Below are 16,733 nucleotides of genomic sequence, written 5' to 3'. Positions count from 1 at the left end.
TCATCGAATGTGAAAGGTCACTTTCACTGCTACTGATAAGTACTTCTGCGCTGTGAATTACTGAAAATATGATCGTTTCTCTTTCTTCCTGGAAAAATAAGACGCTAGTGACTTCCCTAAAGAACAAAGTACTTTTCGTGAGACTTTGGTACTCATTTAGATAATATTTCTTCAAATATCTCTTTTGAAGAGATGTATTTGTTAAAAGTATTTTGACTTTTTTTTGTTTTATTTTATTTTTTAATTTTTAAATTATTCTTCTAAAAAAGTAAATGAATTAATTATTCTTAATAACACATATTAAAATCTTTAAATATTTCTAGAAAATCACTAATTTAAATGATTTTAATTTTATCCAGTAAAAATTGGCGTGTATGAGTGAATTTATATTCTGATCAAGACACGTAAAAGGAAACACATTCAATCCAATACCCTTGGAGGGTAATGGATGGCAATGCTGTAGCCAATGAAGTTCTAACTGAGGTTCGGCTATTGCTGTTACCCTCCTGCCATGATCAGAGCTTTAATAGCTCAATAACACCTTATCCCTACACTGTCCTCTACAGATAACGGGGAATATGAAAAGCATTCTTGCTTCGCCCCTTTAAGCCAGTCCTTATAAGGATAATAAGGAAACAAGAAAAGGTGTAATAATTAATACCCTTTTCCTACCCTACTTCGGGACCACTAGCCACGTGCGGAGACGGTTCCAGAGTGGTACTACAAAATATGCAAACTTTTCAAAAAAATGGCAACGGATGGAGTTCGAGTGCTTCAGCTCAGCCCAAACAAGCTGTACTGGAAAATTTTTGACAACTTTGACTGGGAAAAGCTCGATCTGGGCACAAACAAAGAGGTGCTGTTCACCAACCTAAAAAACAGCTGGGGACAACCATTTCACCGGGACTTAGCCTGGAGAATCACCTACGGCAGATTCCAGGTGAAACTGGTAAAATCGGCCTACAGCTCGCGACCGTGCAACCCCTTCTGCGAAGCCTGCGGCGCGGTAGAAACCGTAGGGCACCTCTTCTTTCACTGCCCGCCAGCACAGAGTGTTTGGCACAGACTGGCTGAGGTGCTTGCGATCCCAGCGCTCACATTCGCCGAAGTAGTTTTGCTACAGTTTCCTCCCCCAGTAACCAAAAACAAGAAACACCTGATTTTCCTAATAAATGTGATTAAACACCACATTTGGAAAATCAGGAAAAAACACCTTCTTAACGAGGAGGATCGCATCTATCTCCGTGTTAACAACTGTCTCTCAGCCTACCTCCGCCGCTTCCTGGAGCAGGAAAGGTACTTACGGGGAAAAGAGAAGGTGGGTCGCACCTTCCTGAAGAGATGGTGCGACCCACCAACCATTTGCCAGATCATAAAGGGGGGGAATCCGGTTGTGTCTGCACCTATAACACCTTCAAGTTGTAGGTGTCGACGCTATCTCGATCTTCCTTCCTGATCAGCGTTTAACCCACAGGTATGTCTAGTCCTTTCACAGTTGAAAGTTTTTCTGTCCCCAGGTTGGGGTTGACCTGAACAAACCCGGACTGCGAAGGCCAACATCGAGGTGGTCTCAAGCCCTTTTCAGGGCGGGGTCTTCCGGGCCAGGTCATCTCCCTTTTTTTTCCTGGTTATACTGTTCTGGGTTTGCTCGGCAAACTCATTCCTCTATAGAATTGTCTTCCACATAGTCTTTAGATTTATTTACACTTGTTAAATTTGCTTAGTCTCTCCTTTTTTTTCCTTTTAAAAGTGAAAAATCAACGACCGTTTTAGAAGCACCCCTGGGGGGGTCAACAGCTAAAACAGGTCAGCTGAGGCCTCTTTTATCTACTCTACTACTATGCACTCTATCTTTATCTCCTCTACTACTATCTGCTGAATCTCAGCCTATCTTACTCCACAGGCCAATGATGAGATACGTTGAACTCACAAAATGATCAATGGATGGCAATGCTGTAGCCAATGAATTTCTAACTAAGGCTCGGCTATTGCTTTTACCCTCTTGCCATGATCAGAGCTTTAATAGCTCAATAACACCTTATCCCTACACTGTCCTCTACAGATAATGGAGAAGATGAAAAGTATTCTTGCTTCGCCCCTTTAAGCCAGTCCTTATAAGGATATAAGAAAAAGGAAACATTATATAAGCAATTACAGACCCATCCCCACATTGTCTGTAATCAACGCAATCATGGAGCACAGTTTGTGTGGTAAACTCTCCACATGCATTGCGAAATTCCGAATCATCCCCAAACACAATATAGTTTTCAAAAAAAATAATAATAATAATAAAGGAACAGCAACACTCCTGGAAGATTTCACAGGCCTGATAAACGCTGCATTAGATAAAAACAGAATAGTATGGGTTGTGTTTATTGACCTTACAAAAGCGTTTGACACATTAACACACAAAACCTTGTTGAACAAACTAACACATATCGGAATTGGTGAACGGGTCCTATGGTTCAAAAGCATACAGCAAAAAGCACATCACACGTAGAGGATCAGCGCGCAGCAAAGAGGTACCTTTAACCTGTGGAGTACCACAAGGAGCTGTCTTTCTCACCTTATATTTAACATACAAGGGTGGTCTGAAAAGTTCTCGGCCTAACAGTAAAAAAAAACGAATTTGTAATTTCAAAGTTATTTTTATTAACTCACTAACTCAGCGCATTTAGATATATACAGAATTGTATATATCTAAATGCGCTGTATAATAATAAACAATGATATTGATATTTAAAAAATTACATTATTATTATTATTATTATTATTATTATTATTCTGTGCGCTTGTGAAAGAGCTTCTCGTAGCCACCAACTCAATAACCTGCCACAAATTTAAAATGCATGTAAAATATTACAGTTTTATGCTCTCTGATAATGAATCGACATGGTTGATATATCAGATAGCACCCACGTGCACTCCACAAATCTAAGAAATTACAACATCCCACGCCTAAACTCCGTCCATTTAAAGGCCTAAACCTAATAAATAGTTTACGGTAACTTCACTCTCTTCCGCCTTCAAAGTTGGTGAAATAGAATGACAGAACACGTCCTCAACTCCTTAACTAGCATTACTAATAATAATATTTTAACAAACTCACTTTATATTATAATCTGCACAAATTCTGTAAGATAATACGATAGTTCTAACTAAATTTTCTAAGTATACCAATGTTATTTGCTACTTCCCTAAGAGAAAATAAAATTGATTTAATATATAGGGCTTTTTTTCTAAATATTAGTTTACCGGAACTCTACCATCTCATCTCATAAAACAAAAAAATCGAAACATACCAGGCCTTTGAAGCCCTCGTTCTTTTACTTTTGACAAATGGATATTCTATATAGCAAATGGAAATAAAACATTAAAGCAAAGATGAAAAAACTTTTAAAAATACCTTAATTTTCACAATAGCTTCCAAATTGTGCTCATCACACTGGTGTTGCCATCTTCACGAGTTCGTTCCTTACTTTTAGTGTTTGTTGCTAGATGTCTCCCTTTCAGGAACCAGGAATTGACTTAAGGTAAGGGTTGAAAAACAAAACAGGCAGAGGAGGCCCAAACAGTTTGATGAACATCAGTATATTCACGGACTTCATTTGAAGAGAAGCTCTTTTCGGTGTGATAATCAGGTTCATCTGGGAAAAGTCACGCTGTTGATCGACTGGTTACCCTCTTCTACAAAGTCACTCCTTTAAAGTTCAGATTTTCAACTGCTTGGAAAGCTTCACGATAAAAAGGCCGCCATTGACTTTCCTGTCTTCAAATAGCCGAATCTGTTATGAGCTTTGTAGAGTGTAATATCCCTTGCTGACAGTTCAACACTAAGTTGTGACAATTCTTGGAGAGCATCACACATCAATCCACGATCCAAATCAAAATCAACACTTGTTATTTTCTTTAAAAGACCTTCATACATTACTCTTCCAGACTTGTCTCTGTCTTCATTTTGTTTTGCTGCTGTAAAATGAGCCACAAATGCTTCATAATCTTTCCACACCACGGAAACACTTCTAAAACTAGAAGCAACCCAACGTGTACTTAAAACTCTTCCAATTTTGAAGATCACCTTGTCAAGATCTTCAGCTACTTTGCCTAGTTCTCTGACATTTTTGGGTGACTGGTGATAGAGAGAGAGAGTAAAGTTTGTCAAGAAATGACTTGAAGTGGTTGATTTGTTCTGGGAAGTCTTTTTCACAATGCCAAACCAAAATGTGAGCAATAGCGTTCCTTAATCAAAGCCACTACTCCTTTCTTCATACCCAACATCTCAGCTGCTCCATCACAGACAATGGCAACAAGAGTTTTCTTCAAATAATCATCATGAAACCCCAATTCATTAAGGGTATTCATCAAGCTATGGAACATACCTTGTGCGGATACATTTTTCAACTCTGCAATCTTAATAAAAATATTGGCGTGTTGCTCCATATCAAGTAGCATTGTGCATACATACATTATTAATGATGCCAACTGCCTCATAGGGGTGCTTTCGTCAATCAAAAGGGAAATCTCACAGTTTGACTCTATTATTTTTTTTTAAAAAGGATTTTTTTTTATTTCAGTTTCCAATATGATTTGTTATATTCATACAAGCATTTGTAGAATATAGAATTCGACCCATGTCACTGCCGTTCAATTCTTGGAGGTCAATTTCTGATTCAAAGTCATTGAAAGCATGGGTTTTCTTTGCAACTTTATATGCTGTTCTGAAGATTCTACAAGTGACTTCTTTCTCATCTTCAAATGCTTTTGAATAAGCTACCTCCAGTTTTCGTTCTTTTGCAGATTCTATAATTTCAGCGGCAGCAATGTGAGCTGAACTGTTCGTATGATCATGAATTTTTTTACGTTGTGCAATCATTTACTCTTTTTTTATTCCTACCACAATGAGAAATTTGAATATTTGCCCATGGCTTTGAAATATTCATACCTTGCTTATTCCTATCTACTCCCAAACTTGCGACTTCCTTACATATTTTACAGCCGATGTTTTCATTCTCCACCAACAGTCGGGCAGATCTTCTTGTGTGTCTTTGCTCGTCGTTGTAGCAACTTTTATTAGCAGCCACGTGTTTTATCCCTCCAGTTTTTGTATCGCTGTCCATCGGATCTGTTTTTGCCCCATCACAATCATTACACTTACAGTTCTTGAGTTTTAACATTTTAGTTGCGGGAGCGGTAGATAAATATTGTGTTATTTTACTATGGATCGCATAAAACTGGTGAAACTTCCACGAAACACGTTAGCCTCACTCACCCACGTTGTAAAAGTGCGACTCTACTTGCGTAGAGAACGTTAGTTTGTATGCTTATTCACATAGAAGTTCCGCTTCGGTAACCAGTGCCGTAAAGAGGGCGTAGCGAAAGAGGCGTCCTCCGCGGGCGCAACTAGGTTTGGGGCGCAAAACGTATAACATTTTTCTCATTTTTGAGTTGGGGGGCGCAAATTAGACACTTGCCACAGGCCTTCATACCCTCGTTATGTCGGCCGGAAGTTACGGTAACTACCGTAACTTCCGGCCGACTATCGATTCTAATCGAAAACTTCGATTTTCGAGGTTCATTGTCAACAACACAAAAGAAGCTGAAAAACACCAAAATCCGAAATAACCTCATAAAGAGATATAATACTGGAACACGACCTATTGATGAAGTATTAGAAGAACTGAAACAACAAATAGTTGTAGTTGCGGCTAAAATAAGAAGATGCAGTGCACGCATTGACCAGTACAAGCAAAATTCGATGTTTCGCGCAAATCAGCACCAATTTTACAAGAAAATTGATTGCTGTAGGAATGATAATCTTAAAGAAAATATAAATACAAATACCAGAGAACGAAAATACACTTAAATTTTGGAAAAACCTATGGGACAACCCTAAAAGGCAAAATAACAAGGCAAAGTGGATTGAACAAATTACGAACGAATCCCAAGTACGAAAAATGGACCAACTGAAAATAACAACTGCAATGGTTCAAAAGCAAGCTAAAAAAATAAAAAAATTAGTCAACACCCGGGAAGGATGAATTACATGGCTACTGGTTGAAATATCTAACAGGCTTACACGAAAGACTTGCTAACCAATTTTGTAATGTTTTAGAAGGAAAGTGCAAAGAAGAGTGGCTCACAGCAGGGAAAACATTTTTAATCATAAAGGATAAAGAAAAAGGTCCAAACCTAGAAAACTTCCGACCAATAACCTGCCTGCCAACAACTTTTAAGACTCACAGACATACTAGCTGATAAAATAAACAGCTATCTTAAAGCAAATTCTCTTTTCCCAATTGAACAAAAAGGTAGCATCAAAAATTCAAGAGGCACAAAAAACCAATTGCTGATTGATAAAATGATTCTTAAAAATTGCAAACGTTGAAAAAACAATCTTCATATGGCTTGGATAGATTATAAAAAAGCATTTGATTCGGTGCTTCATAGTTGGATTTTAAAATGCATAGAACTCTCGGTATTAGCGAAAACGTACAAACACTTTTGCAATCCAGCATGAAAAACTGGAAAACAACGTTGGTTATAAATAGAGAAGAAATTGGAGAAATTGCAAACATAAAAAGGGATATCTTTCAAGGAGACTCATTATCTCCTCTATTGTTTATCTTGTCATTGATCTTTAACTAGAATTATAAATAAAACTGCTCATGGTTATCAAACTGCGCAAAAAAGTGCAAAGATATCACACCTTTTATACATGGACGATCTGAAGTGTATGCAAAATCAGAGAATGAACGCGGATCGTTGCTAAATACTGTGCAAATATTCAGGCAAGATATATATCAATGGATTTTGGCTTAGACAAATGTGCAATTGCTGGAATAACAATAGGAAAGTTTGAAGATCTGAACGAAATCGAGCTGCTCAATGGTGAAATAATCAAGGCAATAAAATTCAAAGGTAGCTACAAATATTTGGGAATTTTAGAAGCATCACAAATTCTGCACAATAAGATCAAAGAAAGAACCAGAGCAGAATACATAAGACGATCAAAAAAATTCCTTAAGTCAATGCTTAATGCTAGAAATTTCATAAAAGCAATTAATACTTGGGCCATACCTGTTCTGAGATATTCAGCAGGCATTGTTGAATGGACCCAACTAGAGATGGAAGATTTAAACTGAAAAACTCGACAATTAATGACAATGCACCATGCCCTCAATCCTGGCAGTGACATTGATAGGCTCTATCTATCACGCAAAACAGGAGGTAGAGGATAATTACAAGTGAAGCAAGTTATTGAAGAAGAAAAACGAAATTTGAATGATTATCTGTAGCAAACAACGGAAAAATTTCTAATCGAGGTAAGGAAAGAGAGTTTATAATTGAGGTAAGGAAAGAGGGTTTATTTAAACCCATGGAGACAAAATTGGAATATAAAACCAACCAAGTAAAAGTGAGAACTGAAAGATGAAAAAATAAGACATTGCATGGAAAATACCTTCACGGCATAGAGGACAACGCTGACAGCAACTTGATCTGGCAATGGTTGAGAAATGGAGCACTAAAGAAAGAAACAGAATCGGTAATTTTTGCAGCACAAGAACAGGCCATTAAAACCTACGTTATGAAGGCAAAAATACAAAAAATGCAAGAAGACAGTAAATGTAGATTGTGCAAAGAAAAGGAAGAAACGGTAGACCACATTATAAGTGGATGCAGCAAAATCGCACAAATTGAGTATCGTAAAATGCACGATAACGTAGCTAAGATAATCCACTGGCATTTATGTAAATATCATGGGTTTAATCAGGTCCGGCTGATGGCGTGTGCGAAGTGCGCAATATACACAGGAGCCGCAGAAGAAAAGGAGCCTAAAAGATGTCAAAAAATATGAGATAAGAGTTTAAACGAACAACGAATGGTACATATAATTATGAATGTACGTGGTCTTCCGTTTGGGCCCCTTCAGATCTTCAGAAACGAACAAATAAATTCTGAAACTGTATCCTGGACTCGATTATATCACTGTAATTTTTTATTAAAATTTATGAAAATATACCTAAAATAGTTCTTTATTTTTTGATGTATCATAAATCAACTTATGATTAATTGTTGAGTTCCGTGTAAAACAAAATTGTATAAGCAGGACTAATCCGTAGGTAACATTAAACTGTAAAGCGGTTTTCATTTGTTTTTCATTTCCTGTTCGTTTTATTCACACTTTATTCAAAAAAACGTTTTTGGAAACGCGCTGAACATTAATCGCACAGACAAGACTAGGCGCCGGCGCTGAGCTTAATGTATCTAAAGACTATTGGAACCCTAAAGTTCACCAGAAAGTGGTTGAGAATGCAAAAGCGAGGGTAAAAAAGCATTAGTGCTTCATGAAGAAGGCACTTTTCCCCGCGTAAACATTGCGTCACATTCCCAGGCGCAGCGGGTCAAATTCTTAGCTTTCTAATATTTTTAAACCACTGAGAAGGCGGGACTGGGAGAGCAAAATTTTAAGCTCACCCATCACCCAGCGGCTGTGATTGGTTATTGTGTCAACCAATCCAATAGAACGTTGTCACTTGTCATGAGTTAAGCACCTTCCTGTATCTGATGGCTTTATTACAAACAGTTGTTACGCATGTTAAAGATACCAAGTAATTTTATAACCTTGGTTTTAATCCTTTTTCCCAAGTAAGCAAACAGACAAGTAAGTCCAGTTTGCGCCTGAACGTGGTTCAAGTCTTATGGTGGCGGTGCAACCAACACCAAGGCAACTCGTGGTAAATATGGATTAAGTTCTGATCACATCTTTCTCTCATCCGGAGATTCTTAATTAATAAGATCAAAGTGCCTTGTGGCAACTTGCATAGGTAAAATCGATAAGCTCTGTATTACTTAAACCTTGGCATTTCAGGGCCTGCCTACTCACTGATGAGAAGGCAGACCCTGAAATGAAAAGATAAATAAAATATACCAATTACTGTGGTGATAATGAAAAGAATAAAAGTGAATGTATTGAGCTCGAGCGAGAAAACTTCCTTGGGCTGCATATAATATGTGAAAGAGTGTTAGATCTGATTATAGTGTTAGAATGGGTTTCAGCTCTCCTGTCTCTGGTTGGTGCCAATGACCATGCGATACTCACTTAGGTATCGCATGGTCATTGGTTAAAGATGCGATATCAGAATGAGTCCCGAGAGATCGAAGAATAAATAGAGTAGGAGAGAAATGGATTGATCTTATCAAGCAAGAGATTCGTAAGAAAAAGATGACGTGGAAGGAATATCGCGTGCATAAGGATGATATCAGTTACGATAATTATAAGTAGCAGGCCAGAAGAGTCACAAGTGTTGTACGGAAAACAACACTTGTGAATCTTCTGGAATGCTGCTTATAAGTGTTGTACGTAAAACTAAGTCCAAGTATGAAAAGAAACTGGCTCTGCAAGTTAAAGACAACGCAAAAGAATTCTATCATTATGCTAGAAGTAAAAGAAAAAATAACTCTACTGATGCAGAAGTGATTGCTCAATTAATGAGTGACAATTATACTAAACGCAACCAACTTGGTGTATGCAACTTTGAATCCACCGCTACCTGTTCGCTGTATGAAGAAACTCAGGTGTATGAGGAGGAGGTACCAGAGCTGTTGCACAAACTGAATAAAAATGCTGCACCCTCGAATGGTGCTGATATGATATCAGCACCAATGCTAAAAGAGTGTTCATCTAAATCCGCTATTCCGTTGACTAGACTATATAATTTGAGTCTCAGAACAGGGAAGATTACACAGGAGTGGAAAGAATGTATGATAATCCTATTGCACAAGAGTGGTGCAACAACTGACGCACCCCACTATCGACTAATTGGTATCTTACGAGTGGTAGTCAAGATTTTGGAAAGATAGGTTAGGGCTGGCATTCGGAAATGGGTTGATATTGAATCTCTACTTTGAAATGAAGAAGTTAGACAAGGGGGGGATGGTTACACCATGATACTTTTGGATTTTGCTAAGGCTTGTATCAGAATACAGAATGAAACACTGTAGTATAAATTAGATCATATGGCATTAGATTATAAAATATTGGTATGGATAAGAGGATGACTGTGTGACCGATATCAAAATGGTATATGGGGGTTGTGAGTCAGTAAGACTTAAGGTAACCAATGGTGTCCAACAAGGATCAGTCCGTGATCCATTGTTATTCAGTTTGTAGATGAATGATATTGGGAAGGATCTGACAAGCGACATTCAGCTATTTGCTGACGATGCAAAGATAGGTACCGTAATCAGGAGAGCAGCTGATGTGCAATAATTGGAGAATACTTGAATATACTGTAATAGTGAGCATGCTAAAATGGCTATCAGTTCAATCTTAGGAGATGTAAAGTTATTCATTTCGGTGTGATTAGATATCCAATGTCGTATTAAATTCGTGGGATTATGTTAGAAGACACTGATCAGTCTAGGGATCTTCGAGTGTTAGTAGATAGGAAGTTGAAGTTCAGGGGCCATGGAGCAAATAAGAGAATAATTGCAATGCTGAACGAACCTTGACGTGATAAGGATGCTATTTTGCCTCTTTACAAAGCCTTGATAAGACCTCACTTGGACTACTCTTGCGCGCATATCTGGTTTCCCATGGTGATTCGGATACAGTGGAGAGCGAGAGAGAGAGAGAGAGAGAGAGAGAGAGAGAGAGTTAAAAATGATATCGGGATTGTAGAATACTGATTACGAAGTTACGAATTACAATAACATTCCAAGTTATTGTGTGTGGTGGGTGTGGGGATGGGTGGATAGGTGGATGGATGAGTGGGTGGATGTGGGTGTACATGCGCGAATTTCTCAATCATAGATTTCGTAGCTTTCCAACACAGCAAAAGAAACAATAAATAATAACCAACTGGTGTCATCCTCAGATAAGCTTACATATAAGCTTCGAGGATGAAAGCAAAGAAATTACTTCTCATCCAAGATGTATCATATGTAACCAAATGAATATAATGTATGTAATAACTGTAACAAATGTATGCAATGTAATAAAATAAAATAAAAAATGAAATTCTTCTTCTTATTATTATTATTTCGTACTCAATCGTGTTTTCACTCGCATTGTACCTCAGTGGAATAAGTTGAAAGGGCAAAAGCAAGTGCACAGCGCTAATTCTATCACGAATTATCGCTGTGCACTGGGGCATTACTTCATATTGTTCCTCTGCATCCCACGGGTGTGGTGCAGTGAAGTGGTCCACTCCCCTAAATCATAAATGCTCATATCCTGTATATAGTGTATATTATAGAAAACACTATCGCACTTTCCTTCTATGTAACAAGCCAATATTGTTCCTGAATCTTCCCTACTTTGAAGACCATTACAGCTTGGACTCGTCATAAATATTATAATTGATTGCATTCCTTCTATTAAAATACAGGAGGCAAGGTTGAGATGGTTTGGTCATGTGATGAGGAGGGAGGACGAATATGTGGGAAGAAGGGTCATGCAGATGGATGTGCAAGGAAGGCGGAAGCGTGGGCGGCCAAAGAAGAGATGGAGGGAGCTGGTAGAAGAGGACTTTAAGATGACTTGAAGACATGAAGAACTTGGATGTGGTGACAGCCCAAGACAGGAAGGTGTGGAGGAGACTCATAATAAACAGTGACCCCACTTAAGTGGGAGAAGCTGCAGAAGAAGAATAAGAAGAAGAATATTGCATTCCTTCTATTCTCTATTATATATAAGATGATACGCTTTGGAATATTAGTGGTAGCTCATAATATTTCAACGCTTTCCCCCAAATCACGTATGGCACGTTTGTTAATTCATGTCTATATAGGGATGCTATTTCGATATGAAGATAATAATAATAAAGAAATTAATCCACCTTACATTCTTCAAAGAGAACAGCCGAGAGCGTTTAGTCCTACGCAGCTTTTGAAATCTGGGGGAGAGGCAATCTCCACCCTTAGCTAAATACAAATAACTTACCCAAGGCTATCAATGATTCTCACTCGTATCCAGGAAGGAGATTACGGGAAAAAATTGTCGCCGTAGTCCTTAACCGCAAAACTATATATTATCTGAAACAGAACGAGTCTAGATTTGTGGAATTAAAACTTCCTACTTTCGATTACAAAAAAAAAATTGCTTATCTGTGTCAGATATCGACATACTCAAGAATTCGTCGAAGAAAGGCTTAGAAAAGTCCATTTTGGTCATCAATTAAATGGAACCTATCACGATCTTTCCTCCAGTGTCCTAGCGCTATGGACACAAGTGCATTTCCCAAAAGGTCTTACAAGCCTTTGTATATGTTTATGTAAATCACCTTTTAGTTCTGAACTTTCCTGTGTTTTTAAAAATAAAATAAGAATTTTATGTTCTTTATGCATAACAATGTAATAAAATAGTTTAATTTATATCTTTATTCGTTAGTTTAAGAAGGGTGTGGAATTATGTTTGCATATCTATCTATCATATTTCCTCATACAAATAAATCCCCTGGATTTCTTTGTATCCTACTTCTCCCCCCACATATAAGTCTTATGTGGGGGGAGAGTAGAATTGCAGTGTGTGTGTGTGTGTGTGTGTGTGTTGTGTATTATTTATTTATTTTTAATTTTATAAATAAATTTATATTTTAATATTTTTATTTTAAAATATAAATTTTATATTTTAATATAAAATTTATATTTTATATTTTAATTATATTTCTTTATATTTTAATTATTTTTCTTTTTAAATTCATTTACTTAAAAGTAGTAAAAATCTAACCACTACTGTTTGCTCTACTGCTTTTTAAATTATAAACTCATCAGGTTTGCTTTGGAAGAATGTTTTGTAAATTCGCAACTTATAATAGTGACGACTACGCTAATATTTATGGTTGTAATGTTGCCCTTTGCTTAGACAAGTGAAGTCAAGTAAAGACGAAAGCTTATACAATAAATCTGAGTATCATTTTTTCATATAGAAAAAATAGAAAAATTTTTATCCCCACCCTCCTAATTTAATATAGGCGTATTTTTTCTTCATTATCTATATTAGAGAAAAATTATGCCCGGAAAGAGAACTAGCCCAGAAGAGGCCAACTGCGTCAGAAGGACTAGGTGGATATCTAATATTCCGGTTGGCAAATTGACAGTTTGGGTCATATTAAGGGAATTAACGAAGAGAAGTCACCTTGAATTATAGAGGTTGAAATTCAAGGAACTTCACTGTATGGATCTTTGGACCTCAGAAAATCAAGGCTAACAGAAAAATATCTAATCATCATGTGAAGAAGGATAAAGACGGTAAATAAACACAACAGGAAGCGAGGAAATTTTGAAGCAGAGAGGATTAAAGAAACGATTTATTCAACAAAGATACAAGTTCCATCCTCGGAATGAGAACAGGAATTCGGAACGCAATTAAGAAAGTTGAAGTAGATAGATTGTCGTCGCAACCAGATGGAGTTCAGTTCGAAATTACATTCGACTTCAGATATCCGAAAGTGTTTTAACAGATTTCCGGTTGGATTTTGTTTTTGTTTAATTTGACTACCAAACAGGACATTGTATTCTTTGCTAAAATATAATTATGGTTGTTCATTCTTTTTCATTCTAGGTAGGGTGGCCATATGTCTCCGTTTCGCTGGCACTGTTCTAGTTTCCGCCTGTTGTCGTTTCCGGTTTAGCATATTTTCAGGTTTTATTTTTATTTTCAAACAAAATATTTGTTGAAGAAAGGCACTCTTTAATGAAGGCAAAACGTCAGTACCCATGATATTATTTAAAAAAAAACAATACAAAAAAAAATAATAAATAAATAAAATAAAATAATAGAATTGAGAATATTCTCCATTTTGTAGATTTCGCTCTAGGCAAGCCTAGAGCGAAATCTACAAAATGGAGAATATTCTCAAATTATTCTCAAAATGTGTCTGGCGAATACCACGTACAACTTTTAAGAAATTATTATTGAAATACTAGTTTAGTACATTTTCGTATACTTCTTCAGGTTACAAAACAAGTTGGTAAAAAAATGCTTTCACCGAGAATGCCTTACCAATTGTTATTATTCAAATGAAACTTGAAGTAGACGTTGAAAATTCTAGTGAGAAGTCAGACATCGACTCATTATTGTGATGTGGTTGATAACTTCTCTCGTAGCCTAATTTATAGAATTCAATTCACAGAAAAATTACAGTACCTGTAATTTTTCTGTAACCTGCCCACATAGCTGATTAAGTTCGTTTTCAGATGTACAGGTGGCAGCACAGTCCAGAAAATAAGTTGACATCTCTTGTGTGCAACGTTATGCAAAACCATTTCTAATATGTCCAGAGGAAAGCTTTCAGACACCCCTGTTTTGAGATTTTTTTTGTGTTAATGTGAGAAATCAATAAATAAGAATACTTGTTAGTATTTTGCAATATAGTAACCACGTTACATGTAAGAGAATTACAGTAAATCAGCATTCAATGGACTGAATATCAGCAAGTAGTATCGACTGTTAACGTGCTGCCATCTACTGGATACGAGCGAAACCTCAGGAAGAATGAAGAGGTCATAAAAATAAAAACTGATACAGAAGAATATGAATCCTTCTGTATTAAGAACGATTGCGATATTATGATAGTGTCCGTGTTTTCAATGTTCGTTATAATTTTTCAATTATACCGAATATTGAAAGCAATACTTTCGGTTGAGTGCCTAACGAAATGTACTGGTAAAACGTTCTTGTTCTATTGGAGATCGAGCAGCATAAGTTAATTTTCTTTCAATATTTTGTTATATACAAAACTTCGGAAGTTTTAAAACATCCAGTTTCAATGTCGGAGGTCAAATGTGTTTTTCTATTGAGTGTACTTCTACGTGGTATAAAAACGTAATTGATTTGAACTTTCTTAACAATAATAACTGTGTAGTTCAGTAGATGTGACGTTTGCACACCACAGTGCTTGACCTCAAGAAGGAAGACTTGCGTTGGAATCTAGTCGGCGACTGCAGGAAATTTTTCTAAGCTTTTTTTCGACTGGTTCCTGAGTTAGTCGATCTCTGGTACGAGCAAGCAGGTTTTCCTCCCATAAACTCGGGTTTTTCGTCCCGTAAACTAAAGAAAATCGACCGTAAAAGCCACATTATTTCAGACATTAAATATATTGTGTTAGGGACCACAAGATGGCGGCACTTGTTGAGTCGTCTCTCTTCACTGCGTGCCGCTTAATTAGTGATAGCCTTGGGCCAGCTATCTCTGATTGGCTACCAGTGGAGATTGAACTACCCACTCGGTCTCCAAAAGTTAAGATAGGGCTATAAACGGCCCCGCCTACTCCCTATACGGGAATAAAAAGGCGTTAGCTGATTTTTTTAAGTATTTAAAATATTCTAGAAAATTTTAAAACGTTACATGCCCCTTCATAACTTCCATGCAATGTGTTATGATTACGCCAAATGGCAGTTTCTCTTTTGAGTCTCTCCATGAAACATTTAGACTTCTCTGACTGATATTTTTACTTATAATTTTATTATAAATAATTTTGAATTACGTTTCACCATATTCTGCTGTTATTCTGGAAGAGTTCCATTCGTACTATTATTAGTAGTACGAATGACGAAACATCGTTCTTCATCAATCGCGCAATCGGAAGCGAAAATAATATGTGAAAATCAGTGATCACCTTGAGCAGTCACCGCTAGTTGAGATCAAGGCTAACGATGACTGCAGACATCAAGGTAGGAATACGGATGACATTGACAACTATCTCGTGTTCCTAATTCCAAATTAATGTATAATGATCTGAAATAGTCCGTGTTCTACTGCAGCGTTTTCGAACCCGAGGGAGGAAAAACGTTTTGTCTGTGACTTAATATTAATTAACTCGAGAAGAAGCTTTAAAAAAGAAGCCTTAAAAGTTTATCTAGTCGACAGCTACAGTTGAATAAGTGCCTTTTATCTGTCGATCATCAGTGCACCAGAAATCTTACCACAAAGGTACAGGAAGGAAAGAAGCTTCTGATTTCAGCATCGATTGCGACAACCAGCTTTTACAACATCCTGGAGTAGAAACGCAGAGTAGCAAAACACGCAGAGTATTAGTTCTCAAATACAAATACACAATAATTACAAAAATCTATATCCGAGTTTTGGCAACGTTGTTTCGCTACAAGAAGAAAGTGGATAGACTTCTTTCTCTAAGGTCACCTGCACTCCCCGCACACGCACGCACGCACGCGCACGCACACACACACACACACACACACACACACACACACACACACACAGTAGGTTCTTTTGCATTTCGTGTACGAGATCGATATAAAGCAACAACAACGACAAAAAAAAAATCTCGCCACATTTTATTAAGCAATTGGTTAGATGAAATGTAAAAATGAATGAGATCAAGGTAACTAAACGAAACTAACATAATAGGATACGGGTTTTTATTTACACAAAAAATGTAATTATGTATTGAGACAGTGAGCAGCGGGTGTGTAAGCTGTCCTGTGGCATAATGTAAAAGAAAACAAGCATGCAAATAGGAATGCATTTTTCCATAGTCGTCAATAAGTGTCTGTTCTGTAAGAATTCATTTAACACATGTAAGCAATAGGTATTATTTACAGAATGCGGGATATATTGAACAAACGTAGATATATTGAACAAACTAAAATGTAAAGCTTATACCAAGAGACTGTAGTGAGTTTTTTCATTATTATTTTTTTTTATCAGTTATTGTTGCTGCGATATCAAAGCTGATCTACACTTGAACACGACCGAACGAAACTTGATG

The sequence above is a fragment of the Typopeltis vanoorti genome, chromosome 18 (assembly GCF_054136105.1).
Source record: "Typopeltis vanoorti isolate ZY-2024b chromosome 18, IOZ_Tvanoo_1.0, whole genome shotgun sequence".
Lineage (NCBI taxonomy): Eukaryota > Metazoa > Arthropoda > Arachnida > Uropygi > Thelyphonidae > Typopeltis > Typopeltis vanoorti.
This window is presented reverse-complemented; position numbering follows the sequence as displayed.